The sequence below is a fragment of the Pelodiscus sinensis genome, chromosome 2, assembly GCF_049634645.1.
Source record: "Pelodiscus sinensis isolate JC-2024 chromosome 2, ASM4963464v1, whole genome shotgun sequence".
Classification (NCBI taxonomy): Eukaryota; Metazoa; Chordata; order Testudines; family Trionychidae; genus Pelodiscus; species Pelodiscus sinensis.
Genome location: NC_134712.1, coordinates 20,197,659 through 20,219,428, shown reverse-complemented (window position 1 = coordinate 20,219,428; position 21,770 = coordinate 20,197,659). Strand labels below are relative to the sequence as shown.

The 21,770-nt window shown below is 41.8% G+C and overlaps 1 protein-coding gene and 1 long non-coding RNA gene across 4 annotated transcripts in view; one reads left to right on the top strand and one right to left on the bottom strand.

Annotated features, from left to right (window-relative positions):
• Positions 1-272: 272 nt before the first annotated feature.
• LOC142826948 (uncharacterized) lies at positions 273-19,857 on the bottom strand. The gene is made up of 3 exons (XR_012901234.1): positions 19,408-19,857; positions 16,667-16,739; positions 273-1,395 (listed from the first exon to the last, which is right to left on the bottom strand). It is a non-coding gene; the product is annotated as an uncharacterized LOC142826948 (long non-coding RNA).
• Positions 18,925-21,770, top strand: part of ZHX2 (zinc fingers and homeoboxes 2) — a 117,355-nt gene continuing 114,509 nt past the window's right edge. For all 3 annotated transcript variants that reach the window (XM_075920173.1, XM_075920175.1, XM_075920174.1), the window contains exon 1: positions 18,925-19,250. The gene's annotated coding sequence lies outside the window, so the exon portion shown is untranslated. The remainder of the gene's footprint in view (positions 19,251-21,770) is intronic.

Sequence of the window (21,770 nt, the reverse complement as noted above, 5' to 3'; positions counted from 1 at the left end):
CAGCAGTTAACCACAGTAATGCATTGGGTAAGTACTGTATGTTACCTCGCCCTGCTGTTTTGTGGCCTTTTAGGAATTTGTGGTGCTCAATGTACATGTACAAACATAAATCTATCAATGAACTTAATTAATGCTTGCTGTACATTTATGATTATTGCACTCTATTTGTCACCAATCCTATGAGTTGTTGCACCATACTGTAACAAGTCATTAGTTGCTTTCAGAACTGCTAGGCATTTCACAGCACATGTTGTGAACTAAATAAAGCTGAATTATGTTCCAAATAATTTTATTCTGTAACAAAATCAATAAAAAGAAAAATCCCTACAATTGTAAACCAAATACATTAAAAACTTAATACATTAATAGAACAGAACTTAAGGAGAAAGGACATTCATGTCCATTTTAATTGCACATACACTGACCTGTAACAGGCACAGTTGGTATATGTGAAGCTGTGGTTGTCTTTGACCCCTGATGCTACCTGGCACGTTTAAGGCAGGGGGTAGGGAAATACTGCAATGGAGTTCTTGATTGACTGCTGCGGTAGGGGAAACTGGGATTGTTGAATCTGTAGTCACCAGAGTCTGCAACATCTGTGTTAGCTGCTGGAGAAGCCCCATTGTGTCCTGTCCTCATGTATCTCCCTCTCCTTATCCTTGGCCTCTCTCCTCTCCACTCCTTCCTTTCTCCAGGCTTCCTGCAGTGTTCATCCTCCAGGCCATAAGCTTGTGGCTGGCTCCCCCACCCATTCTACCTCATGGGGCTGCCTTCCCCAGACACCTTTCATAGTTCTTGGCCCCTCTGTCTCCCTCAGCCCTCCACACATCCCAAAGTCCCTGCTGCCCCACAGCCCAGCACACAATCCTTTCATCCTCTATGGGACCTGCAGCCTCCCTTAGCCCTCTACATAATTCCACCAACCCTATGGGTCTTGCTGCCACTCCTGGGCCCCCCTTTCTTCCCTCCCATTACCCCGCCTCCCCAAGCTTGCTTTGCTTTGTTCACCCTAGGCAGTGGCACACAGGCAGAGCAATCTAAGTATGTCACTGAGCAGCTACTGGCCAAGAAGGGAGAGAATTCCTACCCTGTACCTTCTGGCAGAGAGCTAGGCTGACAGCCCTAGTGAGCAGGATTTCAAGCTGCTGATGCCTTTCCTAGGCACATCTCTGCAGATGTGCTACTTCCTTAAGTGTGGCAGAAATTGGGGGTTAGGGACATGACCCTTTGTGACCCCCATCCACATACATCGCCCATGCATGCTTTCATACAGCACTGGCTTGCAAAGATATCACAGAACACCCTGCAGCCTCCTCTTTCTCTTCCTAATGTGGCTCAGGTGTACTGTCAGCATGGAGAGGGAGAGGGAGACGCAGAAAGCTGTAACAGCAGCATCTGCAGATAAAACACACAAAGGGACTACTGTCAGTCTGGTCACAAAGGAAAGCATAACTGAAGATTCAGAACTCCCTTCTCTAAGGCAAAGTTTTAAATTGGACCTGTTTTTTGACACTTCTGCTGTAGAGTGCTTGTCACCACTCCCAGCATCAGCCAGGGTGGATGTGGTCCACAAAGGGCGTGAGGGAAATGGGAAGATAATTGCTCTGTTGCATGAAACCATGAGAATAGGCACCATTTTCCACAGGCAGTGGTGATTTTAGCAGATATCTCACTCCTGAGGGTAGCACAAGTCAGTAGTAACTGTGCTCCCTGCCATTAGGAAGCCTCACAAGCCCATATGCTGCTAGCCTGTATACGGAAATCAGGTCAGCCAAAATTATTGCTGATTGGCACAGAAAATGTCCCATGGTGGTGAAAGAAATACGGCAGCCATGCTTAGAAACCTTCAGTAGAGAACTGTAGTGTTCATCAAAATATCTCAAGAGGATTTACACACTTGCCTGAGGATCCTTGCCCTGCATCAGGCTTATCTTAGCTCAATTGCTGGGATGGATTGGTTTGTGGTGGAGTTTCAAACAGGTCCTGACTTGCTGCACAGCTGGGCCCTTTGGTGGTATGTCTCCCATGCTCTTCCATCTCATGCTTGTTGTTCATGCCAGGAGTCTTGTTGGAAGTATCAACGGCATGGTGGTCTAAAGAATGTTGGTGGGGGTCTTGGCCAAGTACAGTTTGCAGATCTTTGTAAAAGTAGTATGTCTGTCACTTGGCACTGGGTCAATTGTTGGTCTCCCTGGCTTTCTGATATGTCTGCCACAGAACCTTGACTTTCACATGGGTCATACCCCTTCTCCTGCATTCCCCATGCACTCTGCTCATAGATGTTGACATTCCTAAGGCTGGTCTATAGGGCTATGTCTACACAGCAACATTATTTTGAAATAACATAGTCTGCGTCTACACAGCCGGCAATTATTTTGACATAATGTCAAAATACTGTCAAGCTGGAGGACTTCTTACTCTGACTCCTGTAACCCTCATTTTATGAGGAGTAAGGAAAGTCAGATGAAGAGTGCTCCATTTCGAAATAAATGCTGTGTAGACAGCACCAAAACTCTAAATAAGCTATTTCAAAATAAGCTACGTAATTGATGTAGCTCGATTTGCATAGCTTATTTCGAGTTAAGCCCTTCTGTGTAGATGCGCCCTAGCTGTGCTTGCATATTCTCCTCTCAACACAGGCCCCATAGATCCATTATCTCTTGTCTCCTCCACGCTGGAGCACTTCTGGAGCATGGTCAGCTAGGAAGTTGCACACAAGAGAGAAAGGTTAGGTGAACTCACCAAGCTAGGCAATCAGGTCCTGGAAATCAGGAAAGGGCATTTCAAAAATTCATGGGGCTTTAAAAGGGAAGGGAGGCCTGCCAGTCTATGTGACCTCAGAGCAGTGAAGTTCAAAACTGTGCCTAGAGAAGTTAGTGGCATTTTGGGACAGCTGCTGGAGGACTGCTAATGTTGGCATTGGTAAGGCAACGTCTACACGACATGGTGTGTTAATGTCAGTAGATCAACAATGGCTAAGAGCAACTTGAAGAGGTCAGTATAAAAGAGGGCTTACATTTGTGTGAGATAAAACTGTAGAGGCATGCACAACCAGTTTGATGCAAGGTGGTTTGTGTCAACCTAACTCTGTAGTGTAAACCAAGCCTAATTCTCACTCTGTTTGCTTAACATTAGATGCTACATAAATGTTGGCAACATGAAATTAAATTTAATTTGTGTCTTAAGGATATGTCTACACTGCAAGGATATTTCAGGATATCGAAGGTATCCCGAAATACCTACCCTGTGTCTACGCAAGCCGCCCATTATTTCAAAATATTTTTCGAAATAAAGGGCAAGCTATTTCACCATCCTGGTATACCTCGTTGCACAAGGAATAAGGGATGGCTCGAAATAGCACTTTATTTCTAAATTTGACACCACGTAGATGCACCAAATTTCAAAATAAGCAATTTTGAAATAAAATCGAAATAAGATATGCAATTTGCATAGCCCAAATTGCATATCTTATTTCAAGTTTAGGGTGCAGTGTAGACGCACCCTCAGTTATGTAAATGCATCCAGCAGCTGAGGCAACAAATACATGTTTTTGTGAATCAAATTATATATACACACTCTATCATGATTTTTCCTAGACACTCTGGGATTGCAGGGAAATCAACATTTTTCAAGTAACTCTTGAGCCAAGCTTAACTGTGTGAAATAATGTCACCATAAATTTGTCACTAAATAGGTTGACATTTAAGGTGACTTCTGTGACAAAACATTTTGATCTGAAAATGCTGCATTTTTTCCAGAGTTTATCAGGATCTGACAAATATTCCTCTTCAGTTTCAGTAACACATCAACTATAAGAAAACTGAATTTTTAAAACTAATATTAGCATGAAGAAAATCACTAACAAAGCATTCTTACCAGAATAAAATCATGGAGTTACTGCAGCCTGTAGGGAAGATATATATACTGTAGAGTCAGGTTGGGTCTCATTGTTTTTCATTGTCTACTTCTTCTAGTCTTTGTCCCATCTATATGGGGTAAGTTCTTTGAATCCTCCTCCCTTCCAGTCTGTCTTGATGCCATTCCTCAGAAACTCCACTTTTATTCACATTTTTTTAATAATATCCATCATCTAGATTTGTGTCTTCCAACCCTTTTCTGACCCTCCACTTCTAAGTTCCTATGTTTTCTTCCAATCTCTTTTCCCATTCCCAAACCATCTAAGCTTGGATTCTCTCAGCTTTTCTGTAACTAGAACCACCTTTCATGCTTCCCCTAACACTTCATTCCTACCATGGTCCATCCTTGTAACTCCAGACATCCAAAGGTCTCTCATGAAACACGGGAAACATACTATAGTTGATTCCCTAAGGAATAAAGATTCCAACTTATTTTAATGATCACCATAATATTTCTGCTATTAAAAAAGGGGGGACTTCATATAGAAGTTGTTTTCTGAGGATGAAGGAATGTTTTTATTATCACATCTAAAATAGAGAAAACGGGAAGAAATTCCACTTCAACTTTAGGCCCCGATCCCACAAAAACTGTGTAGTGCTTAGAACAGTCCCGCTGAGATCAATGGCAGCTTGCTGAGATGAAGGATGTGCTTGTGGCTAAAGCACAACTAAGGAACTCAAGAGATCTGGCATTAATACCCAGAACTGTCATATTTTTCATTTGTGATCTTGGAAAACTCCAACGGCCCCAGTCTTGAAATGGCATTTGCATGCACAGACCCCTGCATGGTGCTCCAATTCATAGAATCATAGAATCATAGAATAATAGGACTGGAAGGGACCTCGAGAGGTCATCGAGTCCAGCCCCCCGCCCTCAAGGCAGGATCAAGCTCCGTCTACACCATCCCTGACAGATGTCTATCTAACCTGTTCTTAAATATCTCCAGAGAGGGAGATTCCACCACCTCCCTTGGCAATTTATTCCAATATTTGACCACCCTGACAGTTAGGAATTTTTTCCTAATGTCCAATCTAAACCTCCCCTGCTGCACTTTAAGCCCATTACTCCTTGTCCTGTCCTCAGAAACCAAGAGGAACAAATTTTCGCCTTCCTCCTTGTGACACCCTTTTAGATATTTGAAAACCGCTATCATGTCCCCCCTTAATCTTCTTTTTTCCAAACTAAACAAGCCCAGTTCATGAAGCCTGGCTTCATAGGTCATGTTCTCTAAACCTTTAATCATTCTTGTCGCTCTTCTCTGTACCCTTTCCAATTTCTCCACATCTTTCTTGAAATGTGGCGCCCAGAACTGGACACAGTACTCCAGCTGAGGCCTAACTAGTGCAGAATAGAGCGGCAGAATGACTTCACGAGTTTTGCTTACAACACACCTGTTGATACAACCTAGAATCATATTTGCTTTTTTTGCAACAGCATCACACTGTTGGCTCATATTCAACTTGTGGTCCACTATGACCCCTAGATCCCTTTCCGCCATGCTCCTTCCTAGACAGTCGCTTCCCATCTTGTATGTATGGAACTGATTGTTCCTTCCTAAGTGGAGCACTTTGCATTTCTCTTTATTAAACCTCATCCTGTTTACCTCTGACCATTTCTCTAACTTGCTAAGGTCATTTTGAATTATGTCCCTATCCTCCAAAGAAGTTGCAACCCCACCCAGTTTGGTATCATCTGCAAACTTAATAAGAGTACTCTCTATCCCAATATCTACATCATTGATGAAGATATTGAATAGTACGGGTCCCAAAACAGACCCTTGAGGAACTCCACTTGTTATCCCTTTCCAGCAGGATTTAGAACCGTTAACAACAACTCTCTGACTACGGTTATCCAGCCAATTATGCACCCACCTTATCGTGGCCCTATCTAAGTTATATTTGCCTAGTTTATCAATAAGAATATCATGCGAGACCGTATCAAATGCCTTACTAAAGTCTAGGTATATGACATCCACCGCTTCTCCCTTATCCACAAGGCTCGTTATCTTTTCAAAGAAAGCTATCAGATTAGTTTGGCATGACTTGTTCTTCACAAACCCATGCTGGCTATTCCCTATCACTTTATTACTTTCCAAGTGTTTGCATACGATTTCCTTAATTACCTGCTCCATTATCTTCCCTGGGACAGACGTTAAACTGACCGGTCTATAATTTCCTGGGTTGTTTTTATTCCCCTTTTTATAGATGGGCACAATATTTGCCCTTTTCCAGTCTTCTGGAATCTCCCCTGTCTGCCATGATTTTTCAAAGATCATAGCTAAAGGCTCAGATACCTCCTCTATCAGCTCCTTGAGTATCCTGGGATGCATTTCATCAGGACCTGGTGACTTGCTGACATCTAACTTTCCTAAGTGATTTTTAACTTGTTCTTTGTGTATCCTATCTTCTAAACTAAAATTAATTCAGAGTAGCTCCAGTCTGGAACAAGAATCCACCCATGAGATGTCACTGCAGGATCAGAGCCATAATTTCTCTGCTTCAGTTTCCTATCTGTAACAAGAGATATCTTGTCTCTGTGTAGTAGGCAAATCTAGTTAAGTAAAGTGAAGCAAAGTTTTTGGATATATCGTTTATTTGTCAAAGCAGTTTCAGGTTTACAAAAGCTATTTTGTGAATAACTTTAAAAGAAAAAGGGGAGAGATTCTAAAAAAAAGTCAAAAAAATTGTTGAACATTTTTCAGAATGTTTCTTCTGAATTTTAGCTGGATTTTATTTATTATTAAAAAGATATAAAATACCTAAAAACAAGTTGGAAAAGGTCAAAAAAATTCTGATTGAACAAAACATTGTTTTATCCAAAATACAATTCTTCAGTTTTCCATTTTGGTGAGAAAAAAATATTTTTTTGTTTCAGGGTGAACTGAAATTATTGTCTTTCTTCTGTTTTTTTGTTCAGTCACCAAATTGAAAAATCTATTCACTCAGTTCTAAGTGTGAGACTTAGTACTTTAATGTTGGAAAACACTTTGAGATCCTTACATGGAAGGCACTATAAAAGCACCAATTATCATATTTTTTTCATTTAGTATACACCAGCCAGGGACCAGTAAACTAATTACATCCTTTTCCTGAAACGAGAGTATACTGATGACATTAAAGCTGTCCAGGATAAATACGTTTACATCTTCCTGCTGTTAAACTGTATTGACATAAGTTTTTAATATAACATTTGACCTCTCTCTCTTGAAACTTTCTCAATTACAATTGGGCCACGTGTGCTTCAATAGTTCAGGAGCTGAGCTTTAATTTCAGGGTGTTGGAATGTAAGTCAGCAGTAAAAAATTGCCAGAGGCTGAAATTTAGCATGAAAAAGCTGAGCCCAGGAGTATTTTCAAAGCCAATTTTGGAAGGAGAAAATGATCCCATTGTGTTGCTCATTTTTGTTGTTTGTGTCTTAAAACGTGTGGTTGTGTCTCCAAAATTGCTTCTGTTTAAAGAATAAAGTTCAACAAGAGTTTGACAACTTTTTTATTTTATTGGTTAATTGGCTAATCTTTGTAAAGTGTCTTGAAGATTAAAGGTCTATATAAATAGTAGGTGTTGTTACTAGCAATCATGGGCTATACAGATTATATGTAGTGAGTGGCAGTGGCAGGGAAACTGAGTATGTGAGATTTTAACTAGAGTTGCCACCAATGTTCCCTCTAATTTTTTCCACCCATGTGCAAAACACATTTTTGTTATTTGCACTGAGGTGTGTGTGCATGTGCACCACCAGTAGAAACACATGCTGCTGGCTATGGGAAAAGTGGGCACTCTGCTAATGGGCAGTATTTGAATCTCTTCTGGATGGCCACCCAAGAGTTCATCTTACAGGGCACACCAGTTGCCACTTGTCCTGGTTTTCCCAGGATTGTCCCTTTTTTGAGGTGACAGTTCTGGAAAATCTGTAAAGGTGCTCAGTAAACACTGTCAGTTGTCCAGTTCTATAGGCTAAGGATTTTCCTAGATATCCTGTTTTTTGTACCTCAAAGATGGCCATCCTAATGTTACCCCTCTAGAACAGTTACAAAATAAGAGGAACATTTTGGGGCAATGGTGCTGTCCTGTGTGTGTGCACTGTATTGCCATCTCTCACCATTTTCCTGCAATTCCAGTGACTCTGGGTTTGTTTTAATGTTACTTATCTCATCAAAATGCAATGAAAGGCACCAAATTGTGAATGTTCCCTTCATTCAAATGGCTACCACCTCCACTGACAGTCAGTGGGCTGAAGCCTTCAAGATGAACATCATTTCCCTCCAGTATCATTATGCTTGGAAGTGAGGATGCCACCTCCCATTATTTTCCATTAGGTCGGGGGTGGGGAAACTTTTTTGGGTGAGGGGCCAGTGAAATATCATTCGGGCGGGGGCCTGTGTGGACTTCCCAGTGCTGGGGGGGAGGTGCTCTGAGCCGTGGGGGTTGGATCCAGGCAAGCAGGCGACCGCATCAAGGCCCTGGGCCTTACATTCCCCACCTCTGCATTAGAAGGAAGCCACCCCCATGGGCAACGTGGCTGACCATCCAGTCAGACAGGGCAAACTGAACAGAGAATGTTAGGAACAGCAGAGTCACTGTGAAAAATGCATGGAGAGAGTAAGGAAAGCAAGGCACTGGGGAAAGAAGTCAGCATATGTAAGGACTGCATAAAAATGAAGTGCTGAAGGTTGAGAGGTCAGAAAGGATCAGAGAGAGACAGGTCAGGGGTAGGAAGAAGGCGTTCTGCCCAGTCTCAGGCAAAAACATAAATGGGAAGGTGGGAGAAGTGGGTGAATGTTGTTTCCTGCAAACAGCTATATGAATCCTTTATTGTTTTACTGTGATATTACTATTGATATGAACTATTGATAAGTTTAAAGTTCTGTAACATGTATATCTGTAACTCATTAACCCCCACAAATAATATCAATTCTATATGCAAGTGTGAATCCATGACGCATTAATTAGATCATTGTTTATCATCCTGCTCTCTTATCAAATGAAATAAACCTGGAGGTCAGGGAGTCTAGATGGCAATAGGGAATGGATGGTAGTTCTCCTATTTTAGTGGCAAAAAGAGGGTAAATTGAGTCTCTATAAAAGCACAAAGGAAAAGCATTAATTTCTGTGTACATTTAAATTGGATATTTTTAATCTGAAATTATCATATCCACACTGGCAAATAAGGAGAATTTTAAAAGCCAAAATCAGTCTAAAAGTGTGATTTGATTTTTTTTTTAATTTCATGGTGGGGAGCGAGTCGACTCTCATAATTTTTTTATTATTTTGAGGCTAGCTATACTGGTTCAGCATGAAACAGAATGAAGCCATAATCCAAGCTAGAGCCTCTGAAAACAAATGCAATATAAATATTATATTAGAATCTGAGATATACTGTGCCAAGAAACTGCATAACTTTCTGTATTTTTTCCTCCACCTTGCCAGCATCCTGTTTTGTTGTTCTCCATTTAGATGAAAGTTCCTTGAGAGGGGAACCATATCTGAATTCCTGGTGTAAAGCACCATGGACACACTTATAGCACTGTATAGAAGTGTAGCAGCCAAAACTTAGTAACATACATTAGCTTTTTCCCTTTAAATTGCCAAACATGGACATACTGTGCCATTGATTTTTCTTTTGTTACTTTTTAATCAGAATCCCCATCATAGGCTTCCCATTAATCAATTCTGACTAAAAATTAATGGCACATCATTATCCCTCATTCAAATCCAGCCTAGGAGATTGATCCTGCAAGTACATACTATGTAAGTACCTTCCTATATGCAAGTAGTCTCAGTGAATTAAAGGTACTTGTGTGAGTATGTATTTGCAGTATCAGAGTTTGGTTGTAACTGATAGTCTGATCCAAAGTCCATTGAAATCAGTGAGAGTGATATTGATTTCAGTTGTTAGTGTCTGAGAGTGGATAGCATTTGATGTGATGGCCGTTAGGTAGCCCCTGTGGAATTAATTTGGTCAATTCAGTCCAGTTGTCCACAACACATCCCCACAACTGTCACCCTCACCAGCAATCTTAGCTGAGCAGCTGAAGAGAGAACAGGCTTGAAAACTGAGCCACTTGCCCCCTAGTGGCGGTCTCTCTGACAAGGATTGTGGTAGCGTAGCATGGGGAAAACACATACTGCCACTACTCACACAATATGTCCTGTGGATGAAAAGAGGATTTTTGGTCTTCAGGGCTGACGACGAGGAACAAAAGCCCCTCCCCCAACATTCCAGAGGCTCTTGTGAAGATCAGAACTTCAACAGGGTTCCAAAAAACAAAAACCACCCGAACTAGATACATTCATGGAGGTTAGGTCCATCAATACATATTAGCCAGGATGGGTAGGAATGGCGTCCCTAGCCTCTTTTTGTCAGAGGCAAGGAATGGATGACAGGGAATGGATCAGTTGATGATTCCTTGCTCTGTTCACTCCCTCTGGGGCACCTAGCATTGGCCACTGTTGGAAAACAGGATACTGGGCTAGATGGACCATTGGTCTCACCCAGCATGGCCATTCTTATGTTCTTATTTATACTACAAATAATATGAAAATCCAAGTAGTGAGGAGTTTTCCATTAAAGCAAGTGATAAGTGTATGCACTGTGGGTGAAAGTCATACCTCTGCAGAGGTTCAGCATAAGGCTTTAGTACTTCTTCACAGAATTGGATTTCCCCGTTTGTAGCTGAGTTCCTATTATTATTCGGCTATGTATACACTGCAGGCTTCTTGCACAAGAACTGTTTTGCTCAAGAGCTCTTGCACTAAAGATCTTGCATAAGAGCACATCCACATCGCCATGTGCATTTGCACAAGAGATGTGCTTTTGCACAAGAGCGTCCATGGTGGTGTGGACGCTGTCTTGCACAAGAAAGCTCTGATGGCCATTTTAGCCATGGGGAGAGGAATAACTCTTGCACAAGAAGCCTCTTTTCTGATGTTTTACAGTAAATGTACTTGTGCAAGAACATGCATGCAGTATAGACATAGCCTTATTGTAGATTGTTCTTTAATTCTTCATCTCAACACAGCCTTGCCTGACTGATCCTGCAGTGAGATCATAATTCTGTTGATCACATAATTCTGATGAGATAGTGTGGGAACTGATTTTAAAGTCCCAAATTACGTCCATTATGATTTCACAGCAGATGGTCTGTGAGGGAGGAACCTCTCATTTAATTTTTTTTTAAATGCTTTGGTAATTAGCAAGCACACTACAAAAAATGATGACAAATCTCATTAAAGGTTAATGGCTTCATCTTTCTCTCATTTGCTGCAAGTCCAAGAAGAGGGATACTGTCAGGGGGCTGCTCCCATGAGCTGACTCAGCACTTTGGTTCCCCAACTGGCTTGAAAATTGTGTAATCTGCCTGACTGCAGGAAGCCAAGAGCGACGGTATGGAATTCAAACTTCCCTGCATCTCAAAGAACCCTTCAGTTAGCTAGGCTATGCAAAGGCCTAGCAGGAGGTGGTAGATGGGAGGGATGCAGAAGGCATGTGGCTTTGTTAAAAACACCTCGCAATGAAAGAGGGAGATTTGGATTCCTGAATTAGGAAGGCTACTTGGAGAACCAGATGAGATACTTATGTGGCTCCCATTACTATAGTATCTGACCCTCTCACAATCTTTAAAATATATTTATCTACTCAACACACCTGTGAGGTAGGGAAGTCATATTATCCCCATTTTACAGTTGGAAACTGAAGCAAAGACGGTGTGCCATACAGTAAACCAATGGTGGAGCAGTAAATTGAATCCAGAGCTCCAGGCTAGTGACCTAAACACTATTCTAAGCTAGATGTTTTGGGTCCTGTTCTCACAACTGCTGGGCACACACAGCTCTCCGGGACCTCACCTGGAGATATCAGTGCTCTGCATTGCCTTTGATTTCCAGAGGTCTGCAGCTGGGAGGAGGGAGAAGGATCACCAGAGAATATGGATAGAAATGTAGCCATGTTAGTCTGGTCTAGCTAAAACAAAAACAGGACTATGTAGCACTTTAAAGACTAACAAGATGGTTTATTAGGTGATGAGCTTTCGTGGGCCAGACCCACTTCCTCAGATCAAATAGTGGAAGAAAATTGGCATGACCATATACACACTCTTCCATAGCAGAATAGCTCAGCAATCTCAAGGCAAAATGAACATTCAAGGCAGAATGCTGAAGATAAATATCTCCCTTCTATGCCTGAAGTATTAATTGTGATCAGCATTTCAGTGGTGTCAGGTTGAGCCCTATGTATTTAATCAAGAGCAGAGTGAAATGCTGCATGTTCTAGTTTGTTCAATGACTAGCTGTTGATCGCTATAAGAAGAAACCAGAAGGTTCCCACCATAAGTGATCAGCACTCCTTGAGCTTTTGAAACAGAAAAAGACAGTGCACATGTGCCTCTTGCCAGGACTCATCTATAGCTAGGGCAATACAAGCAAATATTTAGTGGTGTTGCACTTTGGGGATTCTTACTCTAGACTCAGCAACTAATCTGTCCAGTCCGCCACAGGACCCGAGGGGAATACATCGTGCCTCCTCCAACACAGGGCATGGAAAATCAGAAGGTCAGTTCTGCCCAAGATTTGATCTAATTAGACTGCTGTGCTTTTTTGTACATTTATTTTAATGCCTTATTTTTCAGATAATGCATCAGATCAGCCTCTCTCTGCTCTTCCTGTGCTTGTGATTTATACAACTAAATGCATAAGAAAACATATTTAACTGTCAAACCAAAGTGCCCTGGTAAGCCTAGGAAGCTTCACTGTGACATTTCTTTGAAGAAGAAAAAAAGTGTGAGGTTAGGGTTTGTTTTTTTGGTTTTGGGGGAGGGTGGATTGGGCAAACTGAGACTGTATAAAACCCTGTCTCTCCACCATTTGTTTGTACCCTGTGTGCTGACCATCAGCCAAACACCACTTCCTGCCATTAACACAGAGATCATGATCTCTGCAAAAGAAAATAGTTCTGGCTTTTGTGTTTGAACAATATTTTGCAGGTACCTGAGTTTCCACTGAGACAGATGACAGTACAAGGCTCAATCTACCCATTAAGTTGTAATAAAAATCACCATTCAATTCAATGGAAGATCTATAAATGCATCCATAACACAACTATGGGACAAAGGGAACAACAGTCATAATGAAATTACCTGTTAGGGGCCTAATCTAACTCCCACTGAAGTCAACTGAAAGACTCCCAGGAGCTAGATCTCATCCTACACTATCAATTCCAAATCTCCAGCCAGAGAATACATCCTATATTAAAAAGGGACAGTGTCAAGTAACTTTGGTTACTTTAATGGGTATCAAAATGTTTTACAACTCTCATTATTAAAGCTGCGCAAATAACAAAAAAAACCCAAAACCCTTGTGAATATTTCAAACGGAAAAATCTCACAAAATTAAATAAGAATATTAATTGTATAATCATCTATACTTAACTTTTTTTTTTTAATAAATGGAAATACACTGCAGGTTTTGATTAGATTTCACTGCTGTGTTGGCAACCCAACGTTACAGCTGAGCAGGTGAAAGCCTGAAAGCAAAACTGATTAGAACAAAAGTCAAATTAGCTAGTATATTTTCATTACGCAAGCAGATCAAAAATACACTGGAAAGGTACTCTTATTTCAGCTGTAACAAACAAAGAGATAATGAATAGTGATAAGATTTATTTTGTTTTGAATCTACAAAATGCCTATCACCCTGCTTAGTAACAATACAGAATAGATGGCTATGCATGTAATCCAAAGCAAAAGGCTGAGAAGACAACCACTTCTTTTAGCCCCAAAGACTTAGGCCCCAGGCAGTGTTTCCTGAGCAATCGTCTAAGTGCACAGCTTACAGGAGAGATTCAAATGCCATCCAGTTCATTAGCAGAGTGCCCAAAACTTTTTTTTTGTTTCTGCTGATGGTGCACATTTGCACATCCATTGGTGCACATAAGAAATGTATTCCACACATGGATGGAAAAAGATTAGAGGGAACATTGGTCCCAGTACTGAAAGGAGCCATCCATGGTCAGACCACTTTAGGCTATCTTCTTAACTGTCTAGAGGCAGGAAGGGCCTCTCCCAGCTTGATATGATGTTTATCAGCCACCTGCATACTGCTCAGGCCTTCTACTCAACACAAAGGGGTTGGAGAGAGGGTGAGGATCTTAGTGTTACTATGATTGAAATTAATAACGTAAGGCATAAGTGGTTCTTAAGCAGTGCATGCGCCATTTGAAGCTGATCTGCCTACGAGGTAATTTAACCCTGTGGTGAGCTTCCTGCCAGGATCAGCAGCAGTTTCACAACTTACTATAGCCCTTACATGCTCTTAAAGACTGACCTTTCTTCAAAAGAAGATATAAAAGGTAGGTGGATCTCTGCCTCACTGACAGCAGCAAAACTAAAGTCACATGCTCACTTTTTTTTTTATTTTAAGCTATGGTCAGAATTCCCCTATCATGCTTATGCAAAGTAAAGTCATGTGTTTGGCTGAACTGAAACGTTTCTGGGCAAACTATGCACCTCCTTCAATCCAGAACAAACTTCCTAGTCATTTCTCTACTAGATTTAACATATTAACTCTGATTAGTGTGCTATGAAGAATAAATAATCATTGAATGAAATTGTATGATCCAAAGATGGTCTCAAATATACGAGACACCAAAGAATTGAATATGTCCTTATCCTAGCCTATTCCTGGCCATAAGTAACAAACAAAAATCCAAATAATTCAGCAAGGTGGTATGTATCACTTTACAGCAAGGCTCATAGCTTTACCTGTAGAGCTCAACTCATCATATTATTTACACAATCAGATCATAAGAAAGTAAAACAGCATAATATGTAAAACAAGACGGATCTCTGCTCTCACCTTCCTGGGAAGTAGTTCATGGGTATTTTGTGCTGTGTTATCAATGTGGCTTTTGTTTTGTTATCCACTGAGAACCAGGTCCTATACAATGTATAGACAATTTCTGCTCAGTTACGTTGCCATCAATCCATTAAACACAGTTTTAAAGTTGCATTAATTATAATAGAAATGTAGCCGTGTTAAGTGATTATTATCTATTGAAAGTTAAGAAAAGTATTCATGTATCTGTCACCAATATTTTCAAGGTTACATATGGAGGAATGAGGCTATCGATTGTGTTTATAAACCAAAGTCACAAATCAACATGATGTACAAAAGCAAAACAGAGCTTGTAGGGATGAGTGAGTTAGATGAAATATGCAAAATCACGTGACCAGACCAACACTGGCAGAAGTTTTGCATCTGCTGAGTATTAGCAATATCCATTATTCCAACATTAAATTGAAATAAGCTACTCTCAAAGAAATTTGCTCCCAATGTATTCATTTCAAATGGTAAGAAATTTATGATCAAACGATGGCCCGTATGACTGACAACTTTTTGATATAATACATATTTTGGAGGACAAACAAATCCCAACAGATAGTTTACTGTAAAAGCCACTGTTAGGACAAATTATACAGTCACTGCTATATGACTTTATGGACCCAAGGGCAGAATCAGCCCTTTAAATGTCCAGGATACTCTTTATGCTTGATTTTCATTTACATCTATGTTCATTTACCTTGTGTACAAGTGACTTAAAATGGACACAAATGTAATTTACACCCATCCACAGATATTTTTGCACTACCACCCATTTAAAGGGGCTCTAATGTAAATTAAAATCTGGACATTTTGAAAGCAGATGGATGTTTACCTTCTTTTTGTTGATCTATTCCTTTTGGAACAAACACGTGAATGCAGCAAGACATACCTTTCCCCCCTACACACTGTACAGATCACGTACATGAGGTCACTTATCAAAGATTGTTTTTAAAAATGTTTGAAAGTTTATTTCGTTTTCAAACATCTAAAAATTAAGCACTGGCTATGTAGCTAGTCAACTTGCCCCTCACTAGCTGACCCCCACTCTCAGAAAAATTGAAAATATTACATTGAAAAAGTTTTTTTTAAATAAATCAATGTTGCCAATAAAAATGTTTGCCCAAAAAGTAAATACAAATTTGGAAACTTCCAACTAGCTCTGGTAATCATTGTTTGTGCCCTCAAAAGAAGTGAAGAGTGGGTATGTCTATCCATCCCTAATACCTAAATCTAGAGCAGTGGTTCTCACAGTGTGGTCTGTGGACCACTAGGTCTTGCAGGTGGGCCATGGGCTCAGGGCATCTCCCCTTCATCAGGGAGCCCAAGCAGGTGGTTCAGCCTCGCAAGTCCCTCCACTCCTTGTGAGGTTGGCTTCCTCCTGCAGAAGGGAGTCCTGAGCCTCACAGGCTGAATCCAACTTACAGGGGGAAGCAACTTCGCACCCTGCTACTTCCTTCTCTCCCAGCTGGGGAAACAGCAGCGCAGAAAACCACTCACCTGGAGACTTTTCCTTCTGCTCCCATTGGCCATAATCCCAGCCAGACCACCACCCCAGCCCGTTCCTGCAACCTGGACCCCACACTCCCACCTCGCCCTGCACCCATTTTGTCATCATGGGTGGTCAGCTGGTGGTCCATGGAAAAGTTTGCATTGATCAGAGTGGGCCACAAGCCAAAAATTTTGAGAACCACTGATCTAGAGCATAAAAAGATAAACAGAAACCTCAGTTGGAACCACAACAGAGAAAGGCAGAAATCAATTTTGGTATTAAATCACTCTCAGATATTAAGCTTAATCAAGAAATCAAAAACACGCCTACTCAGTTGAGAGTGCCCCTCTAAAGAAATCTTTCGACATCACTTGGACATATTTACCTTTTTAGATGATTATTTAGTTACAATAACGTGGTGCTTCTTGTCCAACATTCTAATCTTGCAATGCCCCATTCTAGACAGCAAAAAAACAAAATGTTCAACAAACAAGATTGTATAGATGATTTAAAAGCTGCAATCTGGGCTCTAAATATGCACCCCCCACAGTTCTAATAACATAAAGCCAATTTGAAAACTTCAGGGTGGTTCTAAAAGCATGTCAAGATTCTGGGTTTTTGGAGTGTTATATATGCAGTTAAAATATTAATTTAGAATAAATAACCTGCCTTTGCTGTTCAGATAACATGTTTCTCAAAAGTCATATTAGCCTGTGGCTGGTATTTAGAACTCAGATGCAATCAGTAAATATGAATTTAAAATGAATTAATGTAAATAAAAAATACCATGCAACCTATCTGCACTACATCCTTGTAGTTTAAAGCCAAAATGTCATTAATCTTAATTTTAAATGTTGAAAGGATTCCTCTGCTTATAGTAGATGAATGGGAATTTTAGGCATTAACTGAGAAACAGTAATTTCCAAAAACTAATAAACAGGCGTAATCTGAAATCTTAAAAATATAAAAAAGGTTTTAAAAGCCATATTAGAAGTAGAGCATGAAAAAAAACCCTACCTCACTGGGTAGCCTGACCTGATTCTAAAAGAGCTAGTTATATAAGGGAGACAGATTCATCAATGCCCTTAAAATGTAAACAATGAGTGGAACTTTATTTTCAGCTGATACCCAAAATGCAGATAGTCACACAGCTCGAAAAGTCCAGAACTGCCATTCCTGCCTGATCTCGGGTCTGTTATGTTTCACCAACAGACACAATTCAGGCAGCTATGAGCAGCGTGTAAAAAACGAGGAGCACAGGCTGTTTAGCATGCTGCCAGCTTCTTGCAATGCTGCCTCCTTCCTTGTTCTCACCGGCTTCTCTGGCTGCTACACGTGGTCGGGATCAACAGTTTGTCGAGCTCATGATCAGTGACACCTTGAACTTTTCATAGAGAAAATGGGACTCGCGTGGGGATTTTTGGACACTGTCGATTTCACCGCCCCTGCCTTCTAGTCACACTAGAGCAGAGCGTCCCTGAGAGATCTGGGTAAAACCCGAAGCCTGCTGGTTCTTTGTATCCAAGACCTCAGATCCTAGTAGAGACCGAACTGAGCTGCTTCCTAAAACACCCGGTCCCGATGCACTCCTCCAACAGTGCTGCTAAACGCTCTTAGAACATGCCCATTTTGGCATTCAACCCTCCCCCTCCCATTAATGCCTAAACAAAGCAAACCCCCCACCCACCGTGCTTCCTGGAACAAAGAGTGCTGCTAATAGCGGGTCCATTCGCCACCCCCGCCCCAGAGCTGGACCCTCACAGTTTTGGGCCCTAAGGAGCCAAGCAATGCCACTGTCTACCTGAACTACGTTTAAACAGGAAAACTGGGTATAATGTATGCAGCCACACATCAGCTGGATCCAGAAGCATACAGGTTGCATCTCTCTGCTAAGAGGATGTGATGGAGGGTGGGGAGAGAAAGAGTCATCCTTATTTTGTGTTCTGATAGCACAGTGTCTGTTTTGGGGGCCAAAATTAATCCAGGATACAGATGCCAGATTGGAGGTGCTGTGGCGCCAGGGTTCTTAATGGGCTGGATAGTCAAGTTGCAGCAGAAACAGCTGCTGTTTGCTCACTCTTTAGGCAGTTGCATTTGAGGAACTAGAACTAAAAACTGGACATACCCGATTCCGATTTCTGCATATGCCGCTATGGCCCTAAGGGATCCACGGCGTTATAGGCGTCAGAGGAGCGTCTACACTTGTTCTTTATGAGACATTACTATTTCGAAAGTGGAAGCCAAAAATTAGTAGGATCCAGGCGCCAGATTTGGAGGGGGTTTATTTTGGGAAGGGGGGACCACGGTTACATAAGAATGTCTTGCGGGGGGGGGTATTTTCAGGGGGGAGGAGAGGTGGGAGTGGTTAAGTCTTGTTTATTTAATGGGTTAATTTGGAGTCGTGGGGTACGACACCAGCAGGATCCAGGTAGATGCAGCTTTTGGAATATCCAATTATCTGTTTCCCAGCCCTGCCAACTCCAAGCTACATAATTAATAAATAATAGTAATAATTAATTTAAAAATGGTGGTAGCGATAGACTTTAAGTTGCCAAAAAGGAAGGAAATCTTCCCCCCTCCCACATACACACACGTGTGGATGGATCGCGGAGGGAGAGGAAAATTTTATGATCACCCTAAGACTCTTAAAGGAGCCTGGGTCAATTTCAGTTTCTAACTTTCTCCCAAATAAAGAGACCCCCGGTGGAAGAGCCGCTGGTGGTATCGTATGCAAATACGCATGCTGACGTCAGAGATCATGTGGGTTTTGGCGTAGATCCCCACTGATCGAAGGATTTTTTTATTTTATTTTATTTTTTTGCCACTGTTTCTGCTGTTAGGGGGGTACCGGGGGGGGGGCTTTGCCCAGGATCCCGAGCCCGGCTCCCACGTTCCCCAGCCTTACGAAAGGCACTGCCCTTCCACTGGGGGAAAGTTCGTGCTGCTGCCTCCTAAAGCCCTGGGCTCAGGTAAGAAACTTCCCCCCCCCTCGCTTCCCTTCCCATTCACCCTCCCCCCCCCGCAGAAAACCCCGACCCGCCAGGGGAAGCGCAGCGGGCTCCTTCGGAACCTCTCTGCCCACATGCACTTGCGAGCGCTCCTGCCCCTCGCCAGCCAGCCACTCACACGCAACTTTTCCTCCCCAGCAAGCGCCTTCCCAAGCGGGCTGGTGAATGGAACTTCGGCTGGGGAAAGGGGGCGGAGGGAGGGAAGGAAAATTGCTGAACCGAGAGGAGCCGGTGAGAAAAATAGGATTTGCTTCAACCCACCCACCCCCAAAATGCAAGTTTGGGTGAATGGGGGAAGAGAGGAGGAGGAGGAGGAAGGGAAAAAACATGTCTACGTTTCCCTGTGTGGCTGTCGACATCAGCAACACAAAATATGGCGTCCGCTTTCGACAGGGCGTTACGTAGAGGCGAGCAGGGCGATTTTTTTTTATTGCCTTGGTTTAAAAGCTTCCTCTGGTTTAAAGCGAATACACCCGCGGATCAGGGTGCTTAAATGGGGGAGGAGGGGAGCAGGTCCCCTGGCTGCCGCCGGAACGCGTGGCATTTGCACCGCTCGCCGCCCCGCTCCTCTGAGTTGGCAGAGATGGGGGGGTTATTCTTTCTCAGTGACGACTTGTCCTTAATGTGGTGGCAGGCACCATGACGCGCTGGGGTGCAGCCCCTTTAAATTCGAATAGCTCCTGGTAACTGCAGATGGGGGGGGGGGGGGGAAGAGAGGCAGCAGAGATGTGTTGTAATCATGAGCCAGAAGGTGCTTCTCTGCTGAGGTGGGCAGAGGTTGACACCCCTACCCCAACACGCTACCACCAAATACAACTTGCCACGACACTGATCATCCTTCAAACTGAGTTGCTCTCTCTCTCTCTGCTGAGTGCATCCCTCTTTTCTTCCTTAAAAAAGTCCCTTAGTGGCTGGTGCTTTAAACCATCCCCTCAGATGTTAATCTTCGTTGCTGGTGGTGGTGTTTTCAGTGCTTTTGTTGCCACTTGCTTTTTAAAGACAACGTTAGTGGTCAGAGATCTTGGTAAACTTGTCTCTTAGCATCTTTCATCCACTTTTGGGAAGAGACTTCCAGATTCCTGGCAGGTTTTTTTTTGTTTGATTTTTCTAAAGCATCACATCTGTAATTTGGGGTCTATTCTGGCTGCCTTGAGTGTGGGGGGGAGACAGATTTTTTTCCCCCTCCTTCTGTGTGGATAGGAATAAAACTTGGTTCTCAGGAAGGAAAATTGTGATTTGCTGAGGAGTTCCACCTGATTGATTGACTTCAAAGACATGAGGGGATCTCTGCCCTCAACTATTTCCTGAGTGCCTTTTGTTTGCTTTGACTGTGGGAATCCAGCCTTCCGCAAAGCCTGCTTTTTTAAAGGGACATCGTACATATTTTCCTTTCATTGATCTTCTCTGGTAACTTTTTGAATGAAAGTTCCTGATCTTGTCAATACGGATGCTGTTTGCAGAGGTTTGGAACTGTACAGGATTGAAGACTTGCCAAAAGAGAAAACTAAACAAAAACAACACTTTATACTTCAAGTTTTAACTAGACAGGGGTGGGGAAGATACTGAAGAAGAGGGGAAGGAGAGCTAAGTAGGTATTCAATCAAAAAATAACTTTATATTTAGAAGAGCTTTATATTTCACTATCTCATTACATTTATGTCCCAGGGCAGCAATGCCACAAAGCATCAGATGACTATCAACAAGAATATATATCTTGGAAAAAGGTCTTTTTTAACATCACCAGGTAGTTATGGAGCTCTCACAGGTGCTTTGTCACCAGTGAAATACTACTTGTTTAAAAAAGCATGCTTATCTTCAAGTGTATGAAGCTTTAGGTAAATTCTTTCCTCAATCAGGGCCTACCACATTAAAATGATAACTATTCAAACTCCTTTTATAAAAAGGAAATATTCTAGTTGTGGAAGTGCTCTGTGATCTCTTTTCAGTTTATGTACAGGTAGTTTGCCTCCGCTGTATTAAAACTATGCTCTTTTTTCATACTCTCATTGCTATGGGTTAAGCTTCAGTCTCAGGTATGAGGCTCTTAACAACCCAGTAAAACCATTTATATTCATAACTTTAACTATTTATTAATTTCCTCAAAGAAAGCAAATGTACTCCATGGTATGACAGTTGAAAAATTAAATGCTAAGAAGCTTTTTCAAGTTTGAACACCTTTATTTTATTTCTATTCCTTTTAACCTATTCATTCTTTCCAAAACTTCTACCAGAGACAGGTGGAAGATTTCACTTGGTCATCCCCTCTTCCAGAACCCTTAGGGTATGTCTACACAGAAGCATTATTTCGGAATAACCAATGTTATTCCGAAATAACAAAATGCGCATCTGCACTATAAGCTTTTATTCCAAAATAATATCAAGCTAGAGGACTTCTTACTCCAACTCATGGTAACCCTAATTTTACAAGGAGTAAGGGAAGTTGAAGGAAAAGTGTTCTTCCTTTGACTTTCTGCTGTGTAG